The following is a 23,104-nucleotide window of genomic DNA, read 5'->3' as shown; positions in this document are numbered from 1 at the left end:
CATTCATCCTTTCACCAACCACTTATTTGTCCCTATTATGCAATTGGAGTGATTCAAGCTTTCTGGATGCATTAGTGAACAAGTCAGATATAGTCCCAAACTTTATGGAGCTTTTGATCTAGTTGTGGGAAGCTTAAAAACAAATAATCAGTGAATTACATTTGTGGTAGATACAATTAGGAAATATAGTATTTTTTTAGGAGAAAATTATTTTAATTTATATGATAGTTTCTCTCACTGAAAAAGTATGTGTTTTATAGGAGCAGATAATCATTATTCATTATTGGAATATCTTTTCTGAAATGGAATCTTGATGCTTTGTGTTGGCCAGTACTTCTTTTTTTTTATTTTAACCATTCATTAATTTAATCTCATATATTCAGTGCTATTTTGGGCAGCTGAAAGAAAGTGAAGCAGAATGAACATCCACTGGATAGTTAATATAGTCTTATAATTAAAATCCATAATTTATTTTACTAATCACATAAATAAACTGAAACTCAAAGAGTTTAGGTAACTTACCCAAGATCAACCTGTCAGTGGATAAACTATGCTATGCATCTCCTCTAAATAAAAGTAACTAAAAACAAGATAATGTGATAAGTTCTTACATAGAGTTTTGAATGAAATAATTATCAACTCACCGTGATGATTTTCATAGTTTTAATTTTTGAGATCATGTGCAGATTACTTTAAGGCAGTACTTCCCAATTAATCCATGGTAAAGATGCAGGATTTTTGTTTTTTTCACTTAATATCTACTCCAGGTATTGGTTCCTCTGTAAAATATAAAATGAGGGACATTGGGGTGCTGCTATAATATCAAATAACTACACTTTGGATTTCTCTGCAAGTAATGCATATGGTAACTGATAATTCATGGACCTGGACCTGTCCATGAACCACTTTAAAGTAGTTTCAGGTAAAACAAATATGAACAAGCCATAAATTCTGCCTTCAAGAAGTTTACAGTCTACATTGAGATAGACTTTTACAAGTTCATGACAATACAAGATACTAAAAAAAACAATAGTAATGTAAAGCAAGTCTTTGCAGCCCTCAGGCAAGCATATTCCTAAAGTGAGGAATGGAGAGGAAGGAAAGAATGGTGTGTCTGCCACACTAAGCCTTTAAAATTGGAAATGGATGCAATAGCATTTAATTTTATGTGACTGGGGTCAGACTATGTTAGTCTGTGCCAAAAATCAAGGAGTTGCTGTTATCTATGTTATCTATTTGTATCTCATGAGAAACATTACTGCATCTTCCCTGGGAGGAAGAGAAAGGATATTAAATGCAGAGATGACTTGGTGATTTAAGCAGCTGCACATGATAGCCACTGACTTGATGTGAACACAATTTCAGAGGCTGTAAGCATATAAGCTCAGATATAATGCTTAAATGAAAATAGGCCATCAAAATTTAGCTTCTCCTTCCTAGTTATTTATAGAAATGATAGTTACAAATATCATTGTCATAATTTATATATTTTCCCATTCTCTTCCTTCAGGTAGCCCTGGTAAAAAAGCCAGTGGATGGAGGGAATCACTCTGTGGTAACAGAGTTTGTGTTCCTGGGACTCACCAATTCATGGGAAATGCAGCTTCTCCTCTTTGTGTTCTCCATGTTTTAAGTGGCAAGTATGGTGGGAAACTTCCTCATTCTTCTCACTGTGACTTTTGACCCTCACTTACACTCCCTCATGTACTTTCTGTTGGCCAACCTCTCCCTAATTGACTTGGGTGTTTCTTCTGTTGCATCACCCAAGATGATTTTTGACCTTTTTAGAAAGCATAAAGTCATTTCCTTTGGAGGCTGCATCACTCAGATCTTCTTCATCCACGTCATTGGTGGTGTGGAGATGGTGCTGCTCATAGCCATGGCCTTTGACAGATATGTGGCCATTTGTAAGCCCCTCCACTATCTGACCATCATGAGCCCACGGATGTGCATTTTCTTTTTGGTGGTTGCCTGGGTGGTTGGCCTTATTCATTCTTTGGTTCAATTGGCTTTTGTAATAAACTTACCCTTCTGTGGTCCTAATGTGTTGGACAGCTTTTACTGTGACCTCCCTCGGTTCATCAAACTGGCCTGTACTGACACCTACTAACTGGAGTTTATGATCACAGCCAATAGTGGATTCATCTCTGTGGGTTCCTTCTTCATATTGCTCATTTCTTATATTGTCATCATTTTCAGTGTTCAGAAACTCTCTTCAGCTGGTTCATCCAAGGCTCTGTCCACATTCTCAGCTCATATCACTGTGGTAGTTTTGTTTTTTGGTCCTTTGATATTCTTCTATACATGGCCATCTCCTTCCATACCTCTGGATAAACTTCTGGGCCTTTTTGATGCAGTTGTCACTCCTTTCCTGAATCCTATGATTTATACATTCAGGAATCAAGAAATGAAGGTGGCAATTAGGAGAGTATGCAGACAGCTAGTAAGTTCTAGAAAGATCTCTTAAGTGACTGTCTTGAATTCTCCTCCTTAACTCTTGGAATTTCATTGTGGCTGGTCAAGTTCAGAGAGTAGCTTCACTTTACTTTCTCTTGTTTTGATTATTCGTGTTTATAAGGAGTCTTATTTTGCCATTTACTTATGAATGTGTGACATTCACTTCTGAAAAGGAAGTAGGAGTTCATATAAAGTAGTTACAAATTAAAGATTATAATAAATCTGAGTCTTAATTCCTCAGGAATTACTTTTATATGATGTAATTATTATTAGAGATGCAAAATAAGGCAGGTTTATTTAAGGTCTTCTCAGAGGGAGAAGTCTCTTTTAGCAGGAGTCTGTCTCACAAATAGGAATTCCTGTCAATAATCAATGGGATTATTGGTTTGATAAGAAAGCTTTTGACTGAGTTCCTTCACTGAAAAGAACTGCTGGTTCCCCTCCTCCACACTTTTGAGCTGAGTGTGTAAGGAGGGAAGAATCTTTTGAGAGCTTACACACTGGAGTCAATAGTTGTATTCTCTGAGTAGAAACTGGTGTGCTGTTCTTGGAATATAAAGAAAGAAGTGGAAAACATGGTGTTTCTCCCTGATCTGTATCATACTACTCAAACTTATTAAATTTTCATTTTCCCTTTCTTCCAATTTCCATCGTCGTCAATAGTCTGATGGTCTCTGAATGAGGAAGGTTTTCTTTCTTTTTCCTGTTCCTCTTCCAGGATTTCTTCTCCTCCTTGCTCTGCTCTATTCCCTTCTCCCACTCCTTCCTTTCACTCTCTGCTCTATCTCTTTCTAACATTGCCTTACGGCTGCCCCTTTTAAATTGTTCTGTTTTACTTGGCATAAGATGCCTACTGCACAAGCTCATGTCCTGATTAACTTCTGTGGGTTTGTCACAAGGATTCAGCTATGGAGTGTGAGGGGAGAGTGGCTAAATGGCAAGGGGGAATCACTAAGAGCAGTGGCTTTCACACTTTTTGACAGTGACCTACCTTAAGGAATGTGATATATTCCCCCCCCAGCACCTGCAAACATATGCATCTGAAATAAGATTTCTCATGGTACCTATCTTAAGGAAATTCTACTCAATTTTTTGCTTCTCCTTTCTCTTCTTTTCCATTTAAAACTTCTGAATGCAATTCACTAAATTAACTTTATAATCCATGAATTAAATGTGCCTGTCTTGGAGGACCTGGTTGTAAGCAATATTGTGGATGTGCAGTGGAATGTTTCTTGTTTTCCTTTGCATTATGTGGGTAAATAGGTAACCAGAATAAAATGCAAGCTGGGACTAATTTAGAAAAAAATTATATTTGTTATAATAAATGATTGGAGACAGTTGTAAGGGCAAGTGTTGAACTCTCTGTTAAATACCCTGTGTTCACATTTATTGTGGAATGTCCCATTATATCCTCTAAATTGTCTTGAGCTTTCCCTGTGGTCTACTACATCTTTCTGGTCTACTTACCTCTTTTATAACTTTTATTTTTTCCCTGAATTTAAGGTCTGGTCTTGGAAAGGCAAAGTAAAAAAGGCTATCAGAAATTACTTATCAAAAGGGAATGGCTGACCGGGCAGCTGTGGCTCATTGGCAGAGTTCTCGCCTTCATGCTGGAGACCTGGGCTCATTTCCTGGTGCCTGCCCATAAAATTAAAAAAAAACATGATAATAATAATAAAAAAGAGAATGGTCACTTAGATGAAGTAGTTGTATAGGTAGTATATATATATCTGAAAACAAGAACAGTTGTAGCACTTTATCAGAGGGACAATATAATGTTTAAAAATAAACAGCACAAGGAACCTTAGCTCTTTCATAGGAAACTGACTTTAAAAAAAATAATGAGGAAACATAAGGTCAGTGTCAGGAACAGAATATCATTCTCATGAGCTGAAGGATCTCTGCTAAGTTAGGAAGATTACCCAGAACATAAAGAATATCATTTACTGCCTCTAATTAAGAACAGACTTTGAGAACACCAAGATAAAATTTCCACATTATTGTAACAGAGGGAAAACCTGATTTCTATTCTTGCTTTAATGTATTTGGCAATAAAGCACATTAGTTTTTAAAAAAATAAACCCATGAGAGCTTAGTTGTGAAAACTTTGCCAAAATTTAAACATATATCAGTGTTTCTTTTTTATCATCATTATTTATAAACCAAGGAAAAAGAATTTGCTTTCTGAAAACCTTTACAGCTTCCTATAGCCACTCATTTTTCCTATTATAAACTGAAATTTTATTGAGATATATTCTTATACCTTATAGTCATCTAAAGTATACCATCAATGGTTCACAGTATCATCACATAGTTGTGCATTTATCATCACAATAGACATATGAAGATTTTCATTACTCTGAAAACAAAAAAAATAATAAAAATAAAAGTTAAAAAGAACACTCAAAGCATCCCATATCCCCTACCCCCTGCATTATTTAGGGTCCTCTAGAAAAACAGAATCAACAGGAAATATTAGTAAATATAAAATTTATAAAAGTGTCTCATATAGCCACGGGAATGCAGAGTTCAAAATCTGTAGGGCAGGCTGTGAAGCTGACAATTCCAATGGAGGGTCTGGATGAACTCCACAGGAGAGTCTCACCAGCTGAAGCAGGAAGAGAAACTGTCTCTTCTGAACCCTCCTTAAAAGGCTTCCGGTGATTAGATTTAGGCTCACTCATTAAAAGAGACACTCCCCTTGGCTGATTACAAATGGAATCAGCTGTGGATGTAGTCAACGTGATCATGATTTAATTCTATGAAATGTCCTCATAGCAAAAGACAGGCCAGCACTTGCACAGACAAACAAGTACCAACACCTGGCCAAGTTGACACGTGAACCTGACCATGACAGTCCATACCTTGTCAACTTGGCAGCTATACTCATCACCTTAAAGCACACCTAATTTCTAAATAGAAAACAATAAAAGGCACTTTTTTTTCTCACTTAACAATGCTCAACTGGAAACACATTAGATCTCTGAATATAACTGGAAACACATTAAATCTCTCCAGAATAGGGTGCAAGTCCTTGGGTAATATTCATTCTTAAACTTGGTGTCTTACAACTTAAATAGTATAACTTGGACAAAACAGCATTACAGTCCTCGTTTCTGCAACTGATCATTTAGTCGTAGTTCATATGTATCACTACCTTCTTTCACTACCCATTCCATTGTTCCCTTTACCCTCAGCAAGCACTTCAGCTGGCTGTGGTTCTTTGCCTGGTGGGGTGACCCAAACCTTCATTCTTGAAATTTCAGAGCCATTGGTAGCCCTGCCTGGATTGGGTTATTGTAGTTTTCCATTGATTTTAATCACAGGGCATGGTAGTACTAAAAGACACCCTAGGAGATTGCCTATGTTTCAAGAAAACTCTTCTTTACCTTAATTGTGTAGTTGCAGACCTATTTCCCCTGATAGTCAGGGTCAATCACCCCAGCCAGTTTGGCTTTTTGATCCGAGGTTTGAGTAGCCCAAAGTGACCAGGTGGCAGTCTTAGATTCCAGCTCAATGGAATCATTGTTCCTCCTGGTGGAAGCACTCCCCCTTTTGGAACTAACACCGGTAGACTAGAAGTGCTCAGGGCCGCAGGGATAGGAAGCAAACATTTTCCTAGTGGATCACTAAGGGTAACAGTGAGCGGTACCACTCCCATTTCCACCCCTTGGTTCCTGGGCACATGGATCCTGACTATGGGAGAAACAGCACCATATAATAGATGCTGATTCACAGCTTCCTGGAGAACATTACCCCAGCCCTTCAAGGTATTGCCACCCAGTTGGCACCATAATTGAGTTTTCAAAAGGCCGTTTCACCAGTCTATCAATCCGGCTGCTTCTGGATAATGGGGTACAGGTAAGACCAGGGAATTCCATGAGCATGTGCCCATTCCCTCACCTCATTTGCTATGAAGTGTGTTCCCTGATCAAAAGCAATGCTGTATGGAATACCATGACAATGGATAAGGCATTCTATAATCCCATGGATGGTAGTTTTGGCAGAAGCCTCCCTTGAAGGGAAAGTAAACCCATATCTACAGTATGTCTATTCCAGTTATACAAATAACTGCCCCTTCCATGAAGGTAGTGGTCCAATGTAATCAATCTGCCACCATGTAGCTGGCTGGTCACCTCAGGGAATGGTCCCATATCAGGGCTGAGTGTGGGTCTTTGCTGCTGGCAGATTGGGCACTCAGCAGTGGCTGTAGCCAGGTCAGCCTTGGTGAGAGGAAGTCCACATTGTTGAGCCCATACGTAACCTCCATCCCTACCACCATGACCACTTTGTTCATGAGCCTATTGGGCAAAGACAGAAGTTGCTGGGGAAAGAGGCTGACTGGTATGCACAGAGCAGGTCATCTTATCCAATTGATTATTAAAACCTTCCTCTGCTGAAGTCGCCTTCTGGTGTACATTCACATGGAACACATTTATCTTCATGTTTTTAACCCACTCAGAAAGGCCTCTCCACATACCTCTTCCTCAGACCTTTGTCACCAATCTTCCAATCATGCTCTTTCCAAGTTTCTGACCATACAGCCAAACCATTAGTGTGGTAGTTAGATTCAGTTGTTCATGTGGCCAGGTGAGCATACCTAGTTTTGTTGCTGTGGACATAAGCCAATGGAACGTGAACCTTATTTTTTGCTAATTACATCTGCATTCAGCTAGGATGCGAGTCTGCTGCAATGAGTGATGTTTGACATAATCGGCTGGTGCTTAAATGAGAGAACACAACGTAATGCAGCCTAAGCAGCTCAGCATTCCTCATCTAAGCACTCGCAGCTCAGCCCAGGCCTTTGGAGATGCAGAAGGAGGTCACCCTGGGGAGGGCTTTTGGAACCCAGGGGCCTGGGGAGAGGGCCATCAGGGACCATCCTGTGCCTTCCACGTAAGAAGAAACCTCAGTGGAAAGTTGGCTGCCTTTCCTCTGAAGAACTAACAAAATAAATCCCCTTTTATTAAAAGCCAATCCGTCTCTGGTGTGTTGCATTCTAGCAGCTAGCAAACTAGAACAATTAGCAACAGTCCATGAGTCAGTATACGAACACACCTCTGGCCAGTTCTCCTTCCAAGAAATGAACAACCAGGTGCAATGCTCAAAGTTCTGCCCACTGGGAAGATTTTACCCTCACCATTGTCCTTCAAGGACACCCCAGAAAGGGGTTGTAATGCTTAAGCTGTCCACTTTTGCATGGTACCTGCATATCATGCTGAACCATCTGTAAACCAGGCCCAAGTTTTCTTTTCCTCAGTCAATTCACTGTAAGGAATTCCCCAAGAGGCCATAGCTATGGTCTGGGAAAGAGAAGGTAATGTGGCAGGAGTGGAGACCATGGGCATTTGGGCCACTTCCCCATGTAATTTACTTGTGCCATCAGGACCTGTTCTGGCCCTTTCTTGTATATACCATTTCCACTTTAGGATAAAGTGCTGTTGCGCACACCCAACTTTATGGCTTGGTGGGTCAGACAACACCCAGCTCATGATAGGCAACTCAGGTCTCATGGTAACTTGGTGGCCCAAGGTTATGCATTCAGTCTCTTCTAAGGTCCAGTAGCAGGCCAAAAGCTGTTTCTCAAAAGAACAGTAGTTATCTGCAGCAGATGATAAGGCTTTGCTTCAAAATCCTAAGGCTCTGTGTTGTGATTCTTCTATAGGGGCCTACCAAAGGCTCCAAACAGCATTTATATTTTCCACTGGCACTTCCAGCACCATTGGATCTCCTGGATCATATAGTCCAAGTGGCAGAGAAGCTTGTACAGAAGTCTGGACCTGTCATAGAGCCTCCTTTTGTTCAGATCTCCACTCAAAATTAGCAGCTTTTCTGGTTGTCACCAAAATCCAAAGAGACCAGCTAGGTGTTGTGCCTCTTTTTTGTTTGTAGAATTGGCCAGATGCAGCAACTTATCTTTCACCATAGAAGGGATATCTCAACATGCCCCACACCACTGGACACTTAGAAATTTCACTGAAGTAGAAGGCCCCTGTATTTTTTTTGGATTTATCTCCTATCCTCTGGCATGCAAATGCCTTACCAGTAAGTCTAGAGTAGTTGCTACTTCTTGTTCCAATCAACATGATATCATCCATATAATCAACCAGTGTGATGTCTTGTGGGAGGGAGAAACGATCAAGATCCATGCAGACAAGATTATGACACAAGACCAGAGAGTTATATACTCCTATGATAAGACAGTGAAAGTATATTGCTGATCTTGCCAGCTGAAAGCAAACTGCTTCTGGTGGTCCTTACACCTATTGAGAAAACAGCATTTGCCAGATCAATAGCTGCATACCAGGTACCAGGGGATGCATTGATTTGCTCAAGCAATGATACCACATTTTGAACAGCAGCTGCAATTGCAGTTACCACCTGGTTGAGATTATGATAATCCAACATCATCCTCTAAGACCCATCTGTTTTCTGCACAGGCCAAATAAGAGAGTTGAATGGGGATGTGGTGGGAATCAACCCCTCTGTATCCTTCAAGACCTTAAGAGTGGCAGTAACCTCTGCAATCCCTCCAGGAATCTGATATTGCTTCTGATTTACTATTTTGCTAGATCGGGTCAGTTCTAGTGGCTTCTGCTTGGCCTTTCCCAACATAATAGGCTTCACTGCACAAGTTAGAGCAGCTGGGGATTCTGCCAGCTGCTCAGTATGTTTTTTCCAATTATGCATTCTGGAACTGGGAAAATAACTACAGAAAGGGTCCGGGGCCCCACTGGACCCACTGTTAGATGGACCTGAGCTAAAACTTCATTGATCACCTGACTTCCATAAGCCCCCTCTCTGACTGGTGGACCAGAGTGATGTTTTGGGTCCCCTGGAATTAACATCATTTCTGAACCAGTGTCTAAAATTTCCTGAAATGTTTGATCATTTCCTTTTCCCCAAAAAAAATTTACCCTGTTAAAAGACCATTGGTCCCTTTGGGGAAGCCTTGGAGGAAGATTACAGTATAGATTTGTGGCAGTGTAACAGGGTTCTCCCCCAAAGGGACCTGACCTCCCCTTAATTCAAGGGACTCTGGGCCTGTAAACTGTCTGAGGTCTGGAAATTGATTAAGGAGCTGTGATTCTGTGTTTTTGTAATTCAAGTTAGACTTCTGTTCACTTGACCTAGAAAATTGATTAGATTATCTCCATGGAGATGCATCATGCCCATGCATGATGGGTATTAACCTTGAATAGAGGGTATTAACCTTGAATAGAGGGAGATTTGACTCCACCCACTCCAGGTAAGTCTTGGTTAGTTTACTGGAATGTTTGAGGATCGAGGGGTCTTACCAGGTGTTAAGAATACTAACAACCATAGTAAGAAAACAATGTGATGATGTCATAAGAATAATCAAATGGACAAATGGTATAATTAAGGAGCCCATATCAGACTCATGTATTAAGTAGGCTCAATATAGATTAAAGGTAACATCACAAATCAGTGACAAAAGGAATAATTGTGTAGTAAATAGTATGAGTGGTTCACTATTGACACACACAACTGCATGTCTTGGATTTGGATATTTTAATGCAATAGTGAAAGAAAACAATAAATAGTAGAAAATAGGAGAATGTATTTGTAACCTAGGGGCATGGAAGAGTCTCTTAAGCATATACGGTTTTCCATTAAGAATAAATATTAGATTTGGTAAAGATATGTGCAATGGGAAAATTGACGAGGGAAGTTAATCCAGAATATAGAAATCAACATGAAACATGGAAATGAAAATGTGAGCAAAGCATATGAACAGGCAATTTATAGAATAGAAAGTTCACAAGTCTAATAAAAATAGAAAGAGATGCACAAATGTGTTAGGTACTACAGAAATACAAATTAAAACAACAATGAGGTATCACTTCGTATCTATTATATTGGGAGACAATAAAAAGTTGGACAATACCAGGTATTGGAAAAAGTACAAGCAAATAGAAATTGAGTGCTGCTGAAAGGATTGTTGGCAAACATTTTTAGAGCAGCATGGCAGGACTCAGTCAAATTCAGTGCATGCTCATCTGAAGGGAGGCATATGATGATCTTCATTGCAGTGCTGCTTTTGGTACAGAGCAGGTGTGATAATCAAATATGAAACAGCTACTTGGTATAGGTATCCAATCATCAGAATAGATGCTGATAACAGAGTCGGATTATGGTCCAGTAGTCCCCTGTTTTTTTCAGGCATTAACATTTTAGTAACTGATTCATAATGAGTTCTGAGACAAGACATTTGGTGGTAGATCGAACCTCAAGAGACTTGTGACCATGGCTATGTATTAACGAGTATATGAGAATTTCAGTATTTTAACAACTAGTATGTTCACAGTGGTATATATTAGTATTATTTGGATGGGGTTTGGAGGAAGCTGGGGGCAGGTTCATCCCACCTTTTGCGCAATCCTACGTTGAGGCCCTGAAAAACTTGTAGGTAACCTGTGGGTGTCCTTCATAAGGTTATTGGATAGGTTAAAAAGTAGTGCATACATTTTACATACGTCTGTGTGCTTGAGATAATTCTCTGAATACTTAAAGAGAAAAAGATGTTGGTAAAGGAAGAAGATATTAAACAAGTTAAAATTCAGTTACAAGAAGACATGGGTAATTGTCTGCTTTTTGCACATATCAGCTAAGCATTGATGTAAGGGCAGGAAGAAGTGAATTGGGGCTACAGGGGAAGATGCTGAGCTCAACAGAAGAATAAATATGAATGATTCTGGATATTGACAATGAGAATCGACTTTGGTTTTTCCAGAGGACATGGAAATGTCTTGGGATCCAAAGGTACAACTGAGGGCATGTTGCAGATTCTGGAGGCTGCATGTTGCCATGGTTCAGGTCAGGACTAGGATGCAGATTAAGTTAAGTGTACCCAGGGGTTATTAGCAAAATTTATTAACACTGAAAGTAAGGACAATATGCTTGGATTTATAACAAACTTCTTGTGTGCTTTATTTCTGTCTTTAGAGAAAATGTAAGCTATAAAGATATGTAGTAGTGCTAAAGGCAGTTTTATAAAACAAAATCTCAATTTCATAGAAACAAGGAGCAAACATAGTGATTGAAACCTTGCTTAGAAAGCAAACATCCAGGAATCAAATTCACCCCAAACTAAAATAATGTAATAGCAATAAAAGTTGATGATGGAGGAACCAAGAAAAAGGTAGGAAACTGAATTTAAAGAGCCAACAATGAATGTTCCTGTTTTTGTATCTATTTTTAAAACAGTTATTAATTTTTAAAAATTTTTTTCTAGGTGACTACATTGAGATGTTTGGTGGTAGGAGGGGAGTGTTTAGATAAGAGGTACAGAGATAAAAGGGTAAAAGATGAATCCTATGAGAAATTACTAAAGGAATTAAGGTGATAAAAACTAGAGTGTAGAAATGCATGATCTTGATTTGCTTTTATCCAGTTTGCCCATGCATTTGTGAGAGAGTTTCTGACAAATGTTTTATATCCACAGGAACCGAATTAAGTGGACCTGAGCTTATATGAAAGGGTTAGAGATTTTCTCTCCATAAGGAAGAACCTTTGACTGTTATATTAACAAAAAACAGAAACCAAGCAAGGAAATGAAGAGTCAACCCTTGCAAATGAGGAAGAACTGACATGTCTTGTATAGAAAAACAGAAGAAAGAAACAGGGTCAAAAATATTTTAGATCCTTCCCAACTCAGTGATTTATTATTAATTGAAAATAATGAGTATTTCTCTCTTTTCAAACCTCATAAAATGTGCAATTACTGTGAATGTATTCTAAGAGGTTGCCCACATCCAATTCCACATGGGTCAAGACATTGAAATAATGATTCCCTGAAATTCCTGAAATTTGCCACATATCATAATCATTTAAGTAATCTAAACAGTGTGGCTAAAATTCATGTCATTGTAATTCTTGAGAGCAACAGCTAGCAAAAAGCCAGAGAACTCAAAACAGAATATCACCTGTTGGCCACGGTTTAGTAGAACACATAAGATCTCCATGGATAATCTGTGATGTATTAGATTAATCAAGCACCCATTACACAGGGTCTTCCTCTAGAAACCATTCAAGGACTATTGCTTAGAGCCATTAGATGGATACTCAAGAAATGTGAAGTCTTGAAAACAGGAGTTGGGTAAGTCTCCTGACCTACTGATATTTGCTATTTATTTTGCTTTCCCTTCATCTGTTCTTTAAAGGCTTATTAAGAACGTGCATTTTGTCTTTGGCCCCATTTCACCTCTTTTTCTCAGCTCCAGTTTTCAGCCTTGGGTTTTCACTTTTCCCATAAAGTTTAGCTTCTCAAAACCTGTCTCTTGCATTAGCCTATCAAAATGCATCCTCCTTGGGTAATTGTGGGTGACACCACCTATGGCAGTTATTCTTTGTTCCACAAAGAATTGGCACAAAAATTAAAAACCTTTGACACAAAGTCAGAAAGCAAGGAGGTCTCTGTCCCAAGAGAGAGCCAGAGCCTTGAGTTTATTTTATGCTAGTTATTTATTGGGTAAAAGGGCATTGATAGTTAAGCTATCCTTTGAACACCACGGCATGTTCCTGTTTGCCTTGAGGAGGTATCTTTAATTTGAAGGACAAAGCAGGAATTTTCCCACGAACGGGAAGTTATGTTCCAGATAACAAATGCCACAGATAAACAAAGCAGACAGATATGCAAGTGACACAACAAAGCAGACAAACATCTTAAGCTGCTTAAGACAAACAAACAGGCAGAAAGTGCAGTGGTTTTCCACTGCTTGAGGACATGCAAACACAGAGCAACTTACAAATGCTTTAGCCATAATGAGGGGTTAAAATAGATCACTTATTTCTTCAACCTTGAAACTCTCATTTCTTGCATAAGATCTGAACTAAGGAAAGCCATCTGATGACTTGTTTGCCTATAATAGCTTAAGGGAGGACCTTTCCTTAGCAGTATATAAAACAAGAATACACAGTTCACTAACTTAAAAAAAAATGACTCAAATCCTGGGTCTGAAGAGAAAATATTTTTGAGCACAGGGGCTTTTAATATTGTGTATCACCACTGTTTAGTTTGCTAGCTGCTGGAATACAACACACCAGAAATGGATTGGCTCTTAATAAAAGGGAATTTATTTTGTTAGTTCTTCAGAGGAAAGGCAGCTAACTTTCATCTGAGGTTCTTTCTTACATGGGAAGGCTCAGGGTAATCTCTGCTGACCTTCTCTCCAGGTCTCTGGGTTGCAGCAACTTTCCCCAGAGTGATTCCTTTCTGCATCTCTAAAGGCCTGGGCTGAGATGTGAGTGCTGAAATGAGGTATGCCAAGCTGCTTGGGCTGTGCTACGTTGAGCTCTCTCATTTAAGCACCAGCCAATTAAGTCAAACGTCATTCATTGCAGCAGGCACACCTCCTAGCCATCTGCACATGTAATTATCAACAGATGATGTTCACATACCATTGGCTCATGTCCACAGCAACAGAACTAGGTGTGTCTTCACCTGGTCAAGTTATCAACTGAATCTAACCACCACATGTCCACCCCTTGTCAACTTGGCAACTATACACATCACCCTAAACAGGTGCAAAAATTCTCTTCTGGCTGTGGACCTGTGAATCTCAAAACAAGTTATCTGATGCCAATATGCAAAGAAGGACAGTCACAGGATCCATAGGGAGAAACTGGAAGGAAAACCTGCAGGGCAAGCACCATTGGATTTCAAAGCCTGAAATTCATTTATCCTTTGGCTTTAGAAAGTAGCAGCCCCACCCTTTACAAGGGCCTATGCAGTGGCCTGCCTCTTTCCAAATCAACCTTGGGAAACATTGAGGGGACCACCTTTATTTTGGCTCCACTCTCTCTAGGTATCAGGGCCACCACTGGGCTCTCTGCCATTTCCAGGGCACATGCTCAACTCCTCCATGTGGTGGCAGTGATTTGTTCTAACTGGAATAGACACATACTCTGGATATGAGTTTGCTTTCCTTACACACAATGCTTCTGCCAAAACTACCGTCTGTGGACTTACAGAATGCCTTACCCATCATCATGGTATTACACTTAGCCTTGCTTCTGATAAAGGTACACACTTAACAGCAAATGAAGTGCAGGAATGGGCACATGCTCATGGAATTCTCTGGTCTTACCATGTTCCCCATCATCCAGAAGCAGCTGGGTTGATAGAACGGTGGAACGGTCTTTTGAAAACTCAATTATGGTGTCAACTAGGTGGCAATACCTTGAAAGGCAGGGGTAATGTTCTCAAGGAAGCTGTATATGCTCTGAATCAGCATCCACTGTATGGTGCTGTTTCTCCCATAGTCAGGATCCATGAGTCCAGGAACCAAGGGGTGGAAATGGGAGTGACATCACTCACTATTACCCCTAGTGATCCACTAGGAAAATTTTTACTTCCTGTCCCTGAGACCCTGAGCTCTATTGGTCTACAGGTTTTTGTTCCAAAACAGGGAGTGCTTCCTCCAGGAGAAACAACAATAATCCCACTGAACTGGAAATTAAGACTACCACCTGGTCTCTTTGGATGACTTATGCCACTGGATCAACAAGCCAAGAAGGGGATTACATTATTGTGTGGGGTGATTGACTCTGAGTATCAGGGGTAAATAAGACTACAACTACATAATGGAGGTAAAGAAGAGTTTTCTTGGAATATAGGAGATCCCCTAGGGCGTCTTTTAGTACTACCATGCCCTGTGATTAAAATCAATGGAAAACTGCAACAACCCAATCCAGGCAGGACTACCAACGACTCTGAAACTTCAGGAATGAAGGTTTGGGTCACCTCACCAAGCAAAGAACCACAGCCAGCTGAAGTGCTTTCTGAGGGTAAAGGGAACATGAAATGGGTAGTGAAAGAAGGAAGTGATAAATATGAACTTTGACCATGTGATCAATTACAGAAACAAGGACTATAATGCTGTTTCATTCATGTTATACTATTTAAGTTGTAAGATAACAAGTTTAAGAATGAATATTGCCCAAGGATTTGCACCCTATTCTGGAGAGATTTAATGTGTTTCCAGTTATATGCAGGGCAGTTGAGTTTTGTTAGGTAAAAGAAAAAATGTGTGTTTTATTGTTTTTATTTGGAAATTGAGTATGGTTTAAGGTGATATATATAGCTGCCAAGTTGACAAGGGGTGGACTGTCATGGTCAGGCTCATGTGTCAACTTGGCCAAGATGTGGTACCTGCTTGTCTGGTTAGGCAAGTGCTGGCCTGTCTGTTGCAATGAGGACATTTCATAGAATTAGATCATGATCACATCAGCTGCATCCACAGCTGATTCCATTTGTAATCAGCCAAAGGGGAGTGTCTTCTGTAATGAGTGGTGCTTAATCTAATCATGGGAAGCCTTTTAAGGAGGATTCAGAAGAGACAGGCTCTATTCCTGCTTCAGCTGGTGAGCCTCTCCTGTGGAGTTCATCCAGACATTCCATTGGAGTTGTTGGCTTCACAGCTTGCCCTGCGGATTTTGGACTCTGCATTCTTGCAGTCACGTGAGACACTTTTATAAATTTTATATTTGCAAGTGTTCCTGTTGATTCTGTTTCTCTAAGAACCCTAATTAATACAACCACCACCACTTCTTCTCTTTTATCATTATTTTCCTTTTTTTTTGTTTCACATGTAACTGGCATCTTTTGCCACGTTTGATATTTTAATTTCCCATTTCTTTCTTTCACTCATCTTTCTACGATTTTCCTTTCTGTTTTAAAACGTGTTTTAACTTACTTTTCTTTATATCTACCTTGTGTATACCTAGGTTCTTACTATGTATCTTTAAGTACACAGAAGCTCATACATCCTTTTTTCTGAGTGATTCAATAAATTGTATTCTAATTTTGATAAGTTTATTCCTTAAAAATTATTCAAACAGTATCATTTACACTTCATGGAAGCCTTGAAGAACTTTTGTTTAGAAACATTTTCTCCTTTAATGATAAGAAATGTAACTTTTTGCCTATTGTTCTGCCCATTTGTAGGGAAGCTTTGATTAGTTAGTTCAGAGATCATGACATAAATTTTGGTTATAAATCATAAAATGGTTTATACAAAACTCATTTAAGTTGTTCTGATAGACTTTTAGTCCCATCATATATATATATATATATATATATATATAAATATATATATTTTTCATCAATTTATTCAACATATATGGAATTCATCCTAGATTGTGGGCTCTTTCAAGATTGACATCTATTCTATTTCTACCTTTTTGTTATTTCCAAGGCTTAACACAATGGTAGGCCCTTTATAGATGCTCCATGAAAATATTTTGAATGAATGAGTGAATAAGACAAGAAATATTCCACACAGCATTAATTTTCAGTTAATTTACAATCAGCACAATGAAATCTGCCCCTGAATATTTAATATTATATGGTGAGCAATAAAACCAGTGCATGCTTAATAGAAAGCCACTTATATAGCAGGCAGCCCCTGTTTGCCCAAGCCATTTCCTCTGACAGCAGGCAAGGCCCTATTTAGCCAAGCCATTTCCCCTTGCAGCAGGTAGGCCCCTCACCCCTCCTTGCTCATTTAAACTACCTCCTCTTTAAAAATCCCCAAAATTCCTCTGAGCAGTCAGAACTACACGTAAACAGGATGCTTGCCCCAAGAATGGGTAAAACTGTACGTAGGCAAGGTAAGACAAATTCCTGTAAAGAAACCCCTCCCCTCACCGCTCATCCACTTCTGTAAACCCAGCTTCTTGCCTTTCCTGATTTAAATCAGCCAATCACTTCCTTCCAACACCACCAGTTCATACTTTGTCTCCTGTATCTCTTCCTTATAAATGATTTCAAGGTAAAAACATGGATATTGTACTAAATCATGAACATCTCATTGAACAGGAGACTTCTGATGGTTTGCCACTGGCAGTTTATCCCTGAAGAATTGTGATCTTGTGTTACCTCTGCATACTGCAAACTGGCCAGTCATTTAGTTTCTTTTTATTGACTTTACTTTTATAGCCTATTGTTTTCCTCTCCCCATGTGTAAACACTGTATTGTGTCTTTTCACTCAATATTTTAATTCTGTCACTCTTTCATTCACTACAAAAGTATTTGAAAAAATCCAGACTACTTTTAAGTGACAGAGTCCTTAATTTTAGTGTAAAAGGAGAATATATCTATATTTGAAGAGGATGTTGTTCATTTTTGCTCATGACGTATTTTCTGTAACAAATTATATTGTTTTGAGGGTGTATATGTGGTTATAAAATGAAGTGATTTATTTCATTTTGAAATCATTAGTCCTTTCTTGACTATTTTAAGCTAATAATTGTGACCCCAAATTCTTTTTTATGACAATTATCATGTACTAATGTTACTTTATGTGCTTAGCAATAAAGGTATGAGACTTAGAATCAGGGGTTAAACCTTACTGAACTATACAGGCACATATTAACATGGACACGAACACACACACACACACACGTACACCAACACATGCTTTAGATTCCAGTACCATTCTTCATTTCCATCAATTTCTCCCTCGTTCAACAAGTATCAAACATTTTTACTTAGTCACTGTTGGTGATTGTGAATGTGACGGAGGTTATTGATATGAACCAGACATGATTTTTGCTTCTGAGAATCCACATTTTAATTGGAAAGATGGGCATTATATAATCATGAGAGACAGAATGGAATAAATACTGTAGTAGGAGTTTATAGACTGAGGAAGATTTGGAAGATTTCACAAATGAAGGCTGAGTTGGGTCTTTGAGAATTGGCTCTTGTAGTTTAGATAATAGAAGAGACATGTTGGAAGTTGAAGAAAGAAATGTAAACTCAGATTCTAATTGAACAATATGATTTATAGAGTAGAGACACTGAAATTTGTATGTTGCATATGAGTAATTGTGAAGAGGCTCATGTGAATGGGTGATATCACACCCATGTATATATATGTGTATATATATATACATAGATATAGGTATAGATATATAGATATCCATATATATGTCAAAAATACTTGAAGATGATCTATTCCAACCAAGCATAATGCATTGGGCAGTAGAAAACAGGAAAAATGAATGTAATACTAGGTAAAAACAGAAGAGAAATAGATAAATTGATGGAATAATTCAATAGTAGTGCTTTGTTGTTATAATGGTTTTACTGAGATATAATTTTAAAAATTCAATTTATCCATTTTCATGATTTTAGTATAAGAAGAATTGTGCATCTGCCACAACATTCAGTTTTAGAATTTTCCATCACCCCAAATGAAACACATTACCTTTTGGTAATCCTACACAATACCCATGATCTGTAGGTCCTATGTAAATACTAATCAGGTAGTAGTAATTTTAAACCTATAATACTATATGGAAAACAGCTGATCCCTCAAAGTTGAAGCCCAATATGCATTCAGTGAAGATTATTTGGCTGTGTGAGATGTTTAATATAATAATATATTAATATAATATATTATATTATATATTACACATATAATTAATATAATCATTTTCAATGACCAGATGCGTTCTTTGTTGAACACTATTACTTGCTGAGGTAATCCTCTCTCATTTTTTTATCCTCACTTAGGTTATATGAAAATTGATCTGGAGGACTGAGGCAATGGATGGACAAATCACTCTATGATATCATAGTTTATGTTCCTGTACTTACCAATACATGGGAGATTCAGCTTCTCCTTTATGTTTTCTCCTTTTTGTTCCACTTTGGAAGCATGATGGGAAATCTTGTGCTCTGATTTGCTAGCTGTTGGAATGCAATATGCCAGAAATGGAATGGCTTTTAAAAGGAGGCATTTTACTGAGATGCAAATTTATAGTTCTAAAGCTATGAAAATGTCCCAATTAAAGCAAGTCTATCAAAATGGCCAAACTAAGGCATTTACCTTCACTCAAGAAACGCCAATGAAGTTCAAGGTTTCTTTCTCAACTGGAAAGGCACATGGTGAACACGGTGACATCTACTAACTTCTTCTCCAGGCCTCTTACTTTATGAAGCTCCCCTGGAGGCGTATTCCTTCTTCATCTCCAAAGTTCTCTGAAGGCATAGGTTCTCTGCTTCGTGGCTCTTGTCATTCTGAAAAGGAAATTTCTCCATAATGCTTCCTACTTTAAAGGATTCCAGTAAACTTATCAAGACTCACTTGGAATGGGTGGTGTTACATTTCCCTCTAATCCAAGGTTAATAACCGTAATTGGGTGAGTCATTCGTGGAGATAACCTAATCAAGTTTCCAACCTACATTATTGAATAGGGATTAACCTACATTATTTTCTTGAGTACATAATACTTTCAAACCTGCGCACCTTGTCATTGTGTTCACCATAAACTTTGATGCTCATCTTCACTCCCCTATTCATTTGATCCTGGCTAACCTCTCCATTATAGATAATGCTATTTTGTTCAGTCACTGACTCTAAGATGATTTTTGATATTACCAAGAAGCATAAAGCCATTTTCTTAGGGGCGTATTCCCGGATTTTCTTCAGGCATGCTGTTGGGGGCACTGAGATGGTGCTGCTTAAGCCATGGCCTTTGACAGATATGTGGCCATATGCAAGCCACTCCACTACCTTACCATCATGAATCCAATGTGTCCATTCTTTTTAGTCACTTCCTGGATTATTGGCATTTCCCACTCAGTAGTCCAGTTGGTTTTTGTGGTATGTTTGCATTTTTATGACCCTAATATATTAGACAATTTTACTGTGACCTTCTGTTATCTTTCTTACCCTACCGTTCCTGCCAGCCCCACTATTTATGGAGTTATAGAACCCCTCTCCTACCTTCTTTATTACTATGGTTACCATAGACAACAATGTCACCAGACACATATTTGTCAGAAATGAAGATGGACCAAGGGCTTACACCCATATTAATTCATCAAACTTACTAATACCTTCATCCAGAAACAAATGAATTGGTAGAGTGGAGGAATAATCTGTTTAATGCTTAGCTTTTGTACCAGCTGAGAGAGAAACATCTTGAACTTTGGGATACTGTCTTATTTGTGGCAATGCAAACCTTAAACATTTGGTCAAGGATGTGTCATCTCTCCTGTAGACAGAATGCATGAATCCAAGGTGGAAGAAGCCACTCTATTAGACCACATACTTTGTGGGGAAATTTTTTATTCCTATTATTGTAAACTTAGGTTTGCAAGGGTTAGAGTTCCTAGTGTTCCAGAAAGGAAAGCCTTCACTAAGGATTATAATTGAGACTGGCCTCTAATCACTGTGGGCGTCTCAAGTTACTGAACCAACATGTAGAAAAGGGCCTGTCCCTAAAACTCTGGGGGCCTGGGACAAGAGTAAAAATGTTATCACACAAGTCATATCTTGAGATATTTGAAAGTTATCCATCAAGCTAGCAAATTCTTAAGAAAGTATGTTCTATCCCTTTACATTGATAAATATATGTCATAACTATGTGTGTGTGTGTTAAAAACCCTAGAAAGCCATGATTGTGGACTAGGGGATGTTTGGCAAGAAATTCCTGGGAGGAACCTGACTATCTAGAAGGAGAAACACAGGCTCCAGATGAGCATTTCTTTTTGACCCCCTGAAATCTGTACCCCAGAGTAAGGTTCATCCTCTATCGCCACTCTACCACCCTCTGTAAGATGTGGAGAAAGGCAGGGAACAATCTCACTGAGATCTAAGGGCAATACTGCTTGCTGGGGTTAGGCCCCAATTACCAAATGTTGACAAGTAGTGTTAAATTCAGAACACAAGATATTTATTATTGCTTCTTAATATTCCTTTGTCCATTAGTCCCCATCATTTGAAATTGTGGCAATACAATACCAAAAGGATAATTTTATGACTAATAGAAGAATGAAATTTTGGAGTACCCAACAGCTAGAGTTCTCAGTCCAACTTAAGTACTGATGGAGGATAAGATAAAATTCTGTTATCAAAATAAACCTCATGACTGTTGTGGAAACAAGGATTATGACAGCCATATTTTATTTATGTATTTTTGTCCTTTTCTTGCCTTAGGTAATTCATATGAAGTACACTAGTGTTGGGTAACATTTTGGTTGTAGATCCCTTTACAATGATATGATAACTAATTATTCTTTTATTATGTCCAATTTCACTTACCTTGCATACAATGTGTTGCTTTATTCATCTCTTGGATGAAAGACAACATTGGATGCAGGGGGTAAAGGGAGAGTTTCTATTGTCCCTTCAGTCCTACTCTCAACCCATGTGCACCCTATTTGTGCCTTAAGAATCTGGCCTGAATGGCTGACAGCCTTCTTGCCCTGGGTTTTTTGATTGCTTTAGCCAATGTGGAAGTCTAGGAAGAGATTCAAATGAGGGAGGGTGGTGACTGAGATCTGGCCATTTGCATTTGTTCGTTCTCTGCAGGATCTCAGTTGGCTGGCTGTGGTTTTCGACAGTGGCCTTCTCCTCAAAGCTCTTTATTTCTAGTTTCAACCCACTCTGCCTTTGCCTCTTGAGGTCTAAGAATTTTAATGTTTGCTTCTGCTCTTCCTAGCCTGTTGTATTGTACCACTCTTAGTTCTCTGTCACATTGCTTAGTCAATATTCTCTTTATTAAGCTCGTCTCAGGTTACCTAATTTGAATGTGCATCTCTTGCTCTGAGGTCGACTGAAACAAGTGTACAAAGTTTAAAGAAAAAAAATCTTTGTTTTCTTAACTAGTAATCTTACTGTCCTGAAGTACTTATGGAAAAAGATTTGTTGTCTGTTTGTCAACATATGTATATATTTACGTGCTGAGCAACATCCTACCTATGGTGTTCAGCTATCCACTGTTTAACTCAACAATATATTATGCTTGTCTTTTAACTGTATAAAGTTTGAGCAATCAGAAATTTTTTTTGTATGTGCATAAGCAGGCACTGGGAATTGAACCTGGAACTCCAGCATGGCAGGTGAGAACTCTGTCTGCTGAGCCACCATGGCCCACCCTGTATAGGGTTTGAAAATGCTGTTTAGTGGTTACAGAGAATTTCAGTGTATGGTTGTATCTTAATATGTCATCAATTGCTAGATGTTCCAGCTTTAAGTCCTATTCACTGGAATGAGTTTCTGTACTGCTAAATCTTGGTGCACATCCATAATTACTCAATGTGATTGCTTAAAGATGAAATATTTGTGCACCTTCTTCAACCATTTAAACTATATAAAAATTAAGCAGATTTGCTTTTCTAGAGATGCTCGAAGTGATTAGAGTGAAATTATTAGCATTAATATTTATCTGTTTTCAGAGATTTCTCCTTTTGGGCAATAACCAATATTTGTAAAATAGCCAACAAAATGGCATAAAGATATTAAGGCATAAATGTTCCACTATTTTCCTTTTTCCTCTATGGTGCCTTATTATAAGTTTGCAGAAGCATTGCTTGCTCTGGTCGAAACAAATATATCTCTAGAGGCAAAATCCCTTGACCCATGAGCTCCTTGTAAACTCATATCTTTGCAGTTTACATTTGGTCACTGTCCTCTGGAGCTGTTAATTATTTTCATTTCCTCCAATGGCAATAGTTTTATGTCATTTTGTTGTAGAGAGTACAGGCTATTCAAGGACTCCATGAATATGCTCTTCTCTTTCACAGGTAAAATGAAGTATGGAAGTATATATAACAGTAAGAAGAGTAGATTTAGTGTCAGATAACATTCTTTTATTGGAATTGCTTGT

The 23,104-nt window shown here is 38.5% G+C and overlaps 1 pseudogene; it reads left to right on the top strand.

The window, feature by feature from the left end:
- The first annotated feature begins 856 nt into the window (after positions 1-856).
- LOC143655413 (olfactory receptor 4F3/4F16/4F29-like) lies at positions 857-2,467 on the top strand (annotated as a pseudogene).
- Positions 2,468-23,104: the final 20,637 nt, after the last annotated feature.

This window comes from Tamandua tetradactyla, chromosome 14 (assembly GCF_023851605.1).
Source record: "Tamandua tetradactyla isolate mTamTet1 chromosome 14, mTamTet1.pri, whole genome shotgun sequence".
Lineage (NCBI taxonomy): Eukaryota > Metazoa > Chordata > Mammalia > Pilosa > Myrmecophagidae > Tamandua > Tamandua tetradactyla.
The sequence above is the reverse complement of the archived record's forward strand: the minus strand, read 5'-3'. Positions and strand labels throughout refer to the sequence as shown.